The 6467-nt window shown below is 49.6% G+C and overlaps 1 long non-coding RNA gene across 1 annotated transcript in view; it reads right to left on the bottom strand.

Moving 5' to 3' along the window:
* Positions 1–1780: 1780 nt before the first annotated feature.
* LOC106749603 overlaps positions 1781–6467 on the bottom strand; it is a 50767-nt gene continuing 46080 nt past the window's right edge. Inside the window, exon 3 of the long non-coding RNA XR_001374872.1 lies at positions 1781–2264. This is a non-coding gene — a long non-coding RNA (uncharacterized LOC106749603). The remainder of the gene's footprint in view (positions 2265–6467) is intronic.

Raw genomic sequence — 6467 nt, 5'->3', positions numbered from 1 at the left:
AAAAAAGAAAAACTAAACCTCTTTGATTCCACGAGCATGAATATTCTTCTCGAGGAACGAATTTAATTTTCGGTGCTTCGACGAGTCCGCGAAACCACGATTGATCACTCACGATCGTCGTCGAATAGGAGGAGCCGCGCGCGGGTGGTAAAGTTTCACCGGCGCGAATTACGCTTCATTCATCCTTTCGTCTGTCCCTCGACTGTCCGCGGGGTAAGGTTAACGTGCACGAAGGGTACGTCGTAACGAAGAAATATCAACGCCGACGGCGGCGAATGAATACGAATCCGCGCTTTAAATCTTGCGCACGGGCATACGACGACGATGACGGTGACAACGACGACGAGGTCAGGGACCGAAATAAAAGCCGGCGCTCGGTTGGCGCGTGGGGGATGGTCAGAGGGTTGTAATTATCTGTTTCTCGGCTCCATTACACCTGAAGGACGAGGCGGACACACCGGCGAGAAGTGAGCGGCGGGGGCCGCGCGGGTGGCGAACGTGACGGGAAATAAGAACGGGCCGAGTGGCAGCCGGAAATTACAGAGTCTACAAGCAGCAAGCACTGACAGTGAAACTGACAATATGTACGGAAGACACGGGGGAATAGCTGGCGGAAAAGAAGTTTCGTTGACTACTCCTGGACGATTGTTCGGACATCCTCGCGCCGACGGTGGACGACAATCGATACTTTCTGCCGTGGCGAACTCGTCCGGTCCTACCGGTAAGAGAGAAAGAGTGACAGACAGAGAGACAGAAAGAGAGAGAGAGAGAGAGAGAGAGAGAGAACCTGGTCGGGGGTTATCGATTTTCATCGCGGCTAGGGACTGCGTTGAAAATAGTCAATCATATTAGTCATCGACGTATAAATAGCCATTCGTTGTCGGTAAATCTGGAAAGTGTACGCGAAAAATACACACGTCGCGTGTATACGCTTAGATACTCGTGCACATTTAGCGACACGCAAAATATTTGCATACTTAATTATCTTTATATAACACTCTTATGTCATTCTTACGTTATATCATCATTATTACACTATTTCATATCAATCATTTTTTAATATTTTTTACTCGCTCTTACCTTCCCTCTCACTCTTTCCCATCTTTCTCCCTTTCTCCTCTTTATATTATGTAAATGTTCGATAATTTGTTTTACGTCGCTCATGTTAGATAAATGTGCGACACCGCAACGGCGGTAACGACGAGAAACGTACTTTCAAGGTACAATCGCGCATCGGACGGACGTGTGCGCTCATCGTTGCCGCGAGAGTACCTCACGCTTCTTCGTCGACCAGCGAGAAACTTCCGTTGCGGGTGTCTAACATCCGACAGATAATTTTCTGCGGACAATTCGGCCGCATCGTCGTCGTCGCTACGGCGAGGACGAGACGCGCGAGACGCGGAAACGATAGTTGGCTCGCTGGCAAGCTCCAATCTCCGGATGCCCTCTCAAGCACACCTCCATCAGGAGAGACGGCCAGCGCAACGTGCCTCTCTTCGACCCGATCGTTTCGCGAGTGTCCTCGGTAAGGGCGAATCTGCCCCTAACGACGTCGACTTCCTTTTTTGCAGCACGATGCCGAACAATTCTCTCCCTCTCTCTCTCTCTCTCTCTTTGTTCCTGCCTCCCTCTCTTCTTAAATGGCGAAAAACGGGTGGGAGGTCCCTTTGATGAATCGGCCCCGAACTGCGTCCGGCATACGTAAACTCCCGGCGGGAATCACAATCGGGATGAACGATGCCGTCCGGTAACGCGGAGAAACGAGAAGAATGGCGAGAAGGTCGCGACGATGGACGAACGGACGGCAGAACGGGGCGCAGGAAACACTTGGAAGCGATTACGGGGAAAACTCGGAGCCGCTGGATATATCCAGTATAGGAAATTAACCCTCCCTTCCTCCTTCGTTCCCTCGCGCCCGTCTCGGCCCTTCCCGTTACACGTTCTCCGCTTTCCACCGTCGGAGAAAGAGGAGGGAAACGAGCCGGGTGACGAGCTGCAGGTGAACGCACTACTGTGTGTATACTAAGATGGCAATTAGTTAGACAGCTAAGCAACTCGAACGCTAAAATCGCAGCGCTAAATTAATTCCTAATTAGCGCTTAATTCTGCTGTACTTACATTTTTTACTTACATTCTTTACTTACATTTTTTTTTCGTTTGTACTTACATTTTTTATGTTGCGGATGCTAGTTTAATAGAGATGGCTCGTAATGCCCGATTTCCAGTGGCGATATCAAGGGGATCCTTCATAAGTTTATTATCCGCTGAAACAAATATTTTCCTATAACTTTATTTAATTATCTGAGTAATGAATGTTAATTTTGAGCAAAATCATGAGAAATACATACATACAATATTACAAATACATAGACATTATTTATTTTTCATTTTTTCTAATCAATGCTTTATTTATACGTTTAATTAACAGAGGTGTACACATAATAGAAAATGGCATGTAAATATTTAAATATGCGTATATATAATAGATATAAATCCTCAACAGCTACATTTACAAAATAAAATAATCAATAATCTGAAATTTTTATATAATATTTCTATATTAGTCCTCAATATCGTATAGTTTCCCATAAAAATTCTAAATGTAGTTTATAAAAAATAAAAAAAGAGATAAAAATAGGACATTAATCTGAAGAAACGCGTATAAAAAGTATCTCCATCGATATGCAGATAAAATTAAAAAGGATACCTAAGAAAATGGTTTTACGGACCAACTACCTTGAGAGGTGGTGGACATCAGTGAACGTTTACGATTATTTCCGCGGGGTTTTCCGTCTTTTTTCGAAATAGGAATGCGACAATAGGACTTTTTCAGCGCCGCGCGTTATCAAGACTTTTTCACGTATTGATATAAATTGCGGGTGGCGATACAAATCGATATAAATTTCATCGAACGTCTCACTAGATCTCTTAAATTGATATGATTCTCGCGATATCGCCCGGTATCGGTGCACTCGGCGGACAGGGCGATACCTCTTCGATGGGAGGACCGGCGGCTCCCGGCCACCGCGATTGATCATCGTTCGTCGCTCTTTTAATAACAACGTTCGACCGATCGCCCGTAATTTCGCACGCGTCGTAAATCAAATTACGTCCCGACGTTGTCGTTGACTTAGCGCACGGGGGAGTGTGCGCGGCAGCATCACCGTGGAATCGAGTCGTCGGTAAACGACGACGGCGACGGGATGTTCGCGTTCCGCCAGCGAAGAAATTAGCGTCTGCCAACGGGAAACTTCATTTAGGTGACTCATCGCGCGCGTGAACAGCGCGCGCGCGCGCGCGTGCACGATTGTGTTTCACGCGATGGGGCGTGCGATGATTGATTAAAAAGTTGCTGATAGGCGGCGGGGCGCGTTATCGAGGCGACTGAAAGGCGTACCGGCGAGGTGCGCGCGCCCGCGATCGCGAAATATTAACGACGCGCGTTTCCGCCGAAGTTGCATGATTAAAGCCCTTAAAGACACTCCGCAGGAAGACAATCGCGTGCTAAGCGATCCTTATAGCCCCGTATATCCTTGCATCCCTCCGTCTCGTGCCTCCGCGCCCACTTTTCGCCGCGGAACTTCGTGCCGCCGTTTCGCCACCTCTCCCCCCTTCGCTCGCCCGGCAGGCCTGCGCGACCGGGAAGTTGAAAGGTGTCTTGCAGTCGATAGTTACACCACGCAATCACTTAGGGTGGATTCACGGCGGATGAGCAGGCACCCCCGGGGCGCCGGTTTTACCCCCGAATGAAGAAATTGACAGGATGTAGGGGGCGAACGGAGCGAGTTCACCGGCAAAGATCGGCCTGTTTGGGCGCGCGTGAAAAATGACGCTGCGAATTTGTCGCGTCTCCGTGACATCGAGCGCGCCTCGGGAACTGATGGATATCAACTTCGACATTAATATTCTCCTGTCTATATAGAATCTACGGTATTCGCGTGCTATCCCTTTTCCCTCCGTCTCGTTGTCTCGCGACACTCGAGTAGCGGTTGCATAAATCCCGTTTTAATCAGTCTTACTTCTACTCGAAGAGGAATTATAATCAGGGGAGTTAGCTGACGCCGTAAATTTCTCACTTTGCCGCTCTTTGGGATGATCGTACTTTTTCTCGTTATACATACACTCTCTCTCTCTCTCTCTCTCTCTCTTTTCCCCTTCCTCCCTCCCTCTCTCTCTCTTTTTGCATCCTCCGGGAATTACGCTATTAATTAAGATAATAATATCGGGGAGCGCATCCTCTTCCCTCCGTCGTTCCTATATAATTTCCAAGATCCAGGTCGTAACGTAGTCATCAAATATTTTGCTGCGGCAGACGCGGCCGCCGTATAAGAGACACCGCTCTCAGGGCCGTAACGTATGCGAGCGTTCACTGAAATATTATTCAGTAGTCGTGTCTCGGGGTGTGGCGCGGGACCTCGAAAAATGGCCCCCGAGAATTTCTGATGCGGACGGCTTTTAGGGCCAACGGGCGCGCACTCTGCGTAAAGAGGAGGAAGACTAGAAAAAGAAAGAAAGAGGGAGAGAAAGAGAGAGAGAGAGAGAGAACAAGCGCGCGTCGCGCGCCGCGAAAATACGTTTGAGAATGTAAGACGTTTTTGAACACGTGAGAGCGTCATTAAAGTGTAACGCGAACAACAATGCCGAGCGGTAACGCCGAACTGGGGTGCGAAATTTTAATGGCCGCGCTTTCAGATCCTCCACCGCCGCCGTCTTCTCGGCGGGCTGCTCCGCGAACGGACGGATACAATGAAGCTCGAGCCGTAAAGATGCACTTCTAATAAATATAAATAAATGATCCCGACGAGAGTCGACGCGGACGCGTGCCCTTCAGTATTCCCTGAACGTTGCCCGCGCGAAGTAGGTCGGCGGGATAAAAATATAAGACACCGCGACATTTTACAGGTAGACGATCGTCGAGAAATACAAAGAGACGCCGACCGACCGACCGGCCGACAGATGGTTAATTGATTCTCGTATCTCGTCAAGTAAAGTAATTATACATATATATTTCAGAGAGACAGAAAGCGGAATATACTTTCAAACACACACGCAGAACCTATTAATCCTGTTCCAGCCTCGGTAATTCCATCAACATAGTGCGGAAGGGTAAACTGATCGATCATCAGTCTGTCTACCTTAGCTACCTGCATCAGTGCCCGGCCATTCTGGAGATATAATCTAATAAATATAAATAAATAATCGGACAAGTAGACGAGAACCTTTCAGGACCTCTCGAACGTCTCCGACGTAAAAGCGGGCGGTCGGATAAGAGGGTGCTTTTAAGGATATAAAATACAGCGACACGTACATCTGGGCAGCAGGCAGCGCGTGCGACCCAGCTCGCGCGCCGTTTACCGTCTAGAATGTTACTCTTCTTCCCGGGAGATTCGTAAGGTCCTCGTAAAAGGCTCGTAGGATCGATCGACGGTATACGCTCGATCGCTCGTATATCGCGGATATATACGTCCCGCTTTCTTATTAAGCTCGCGCGCTTATGCACGTATCGGGTGTCTATGTGTACATGTGTGTGCGTGCGTGTGTGCACACGGGGGAGGTGTACGTAAATATGTACCGGAGGGCGGCACTTACCGGCTAGTCGTAGAACGACGAAGAAAAAGGGCCGGTAACCGGGGATATCGGCAGCGGCGGGACCCGAGTTACGCGAGCGGACCGTTAACACAGAGTCTCGTTAGTGCACTCGCGTGAGCCAGCCAACGCGCTCCGAGCCGACAAAACCTCTCGTAATTCTCGGGCCGGCGCGCGACGGAGCGACTCGAGAAGCGGACTTACCGGATAAGTCGAAAACGCCGCCGCACCACCGCCGTAATTGACCCGTTTAATTCCGGAATTACGTCGTCCTCGCGAGGTCGGGTCTCGCGCGCGCGCGCGAGTCGCCGAAACTCGTCCCGAAACTCGCAGTAGAGGAGAGAGGAAAAGAGGGAGAGAGAGAGAGAGAGAGATATAGTAGTAATTACTATTAATTACAGGCGAGAGGAAAAATCATTTCCACGTAACTGGATATATCGCCGAGAGGTGAGAGAAAACGGCCGCGAATCGGAGCACGCAACAATAGCGGTAGTGGTTTCGGTTCGTTTTTCGCGTATTTAATTACCGACCGCGAGATACGCACCCTCCGATATATTCTCGCCCGAAATTCAAGAGCGCGATACGCTCGTCGGATCGAGAGAGAGAGAGAAAGAGAAAGAGAGAGAGAGAGACTCGCGATACTCGACTTTTCCCTTCGACTTCCCTTTCGGACGGGAGGTGCTCGCGGGCAGCGCTCGCCATTCACGCTAAATTAAGCACCGGCGAGCGGGTGGCAGGGAGGAAGGAGGGGGAGGGAGGGGAAAAAATTAATCCCCCGGTGGCGGAGATCAGGAGAGTCGATATGCTTTTTCACGGGTCAGGTCGTCCAAACGGGGCACGAAATGGGGGCGGTTGAGGCTTGGGGTGGGTGACCTGACCCG

The sequence above is a fragment of the Dinoponera quadriceps genome, unplaced genomic scaffold, assembly GCF_001313825.1.
Source record: "Dinoponera quadriceps isolate SergipeBrazil2010 unplaced genomic scaffold, ASM131382v1 scaffold4009, whole genome shotgun sequence".
Taxonomy (NCBI): Eukaryota; Metazoa; Arthropoda; class Insecta; order Hymenoptera; family Formicidae; genus Dinoponera; species Dinoponera quadriceps.
This window is presented reverse-complemented; position numbering and strand designations above follow the sequence as displayed.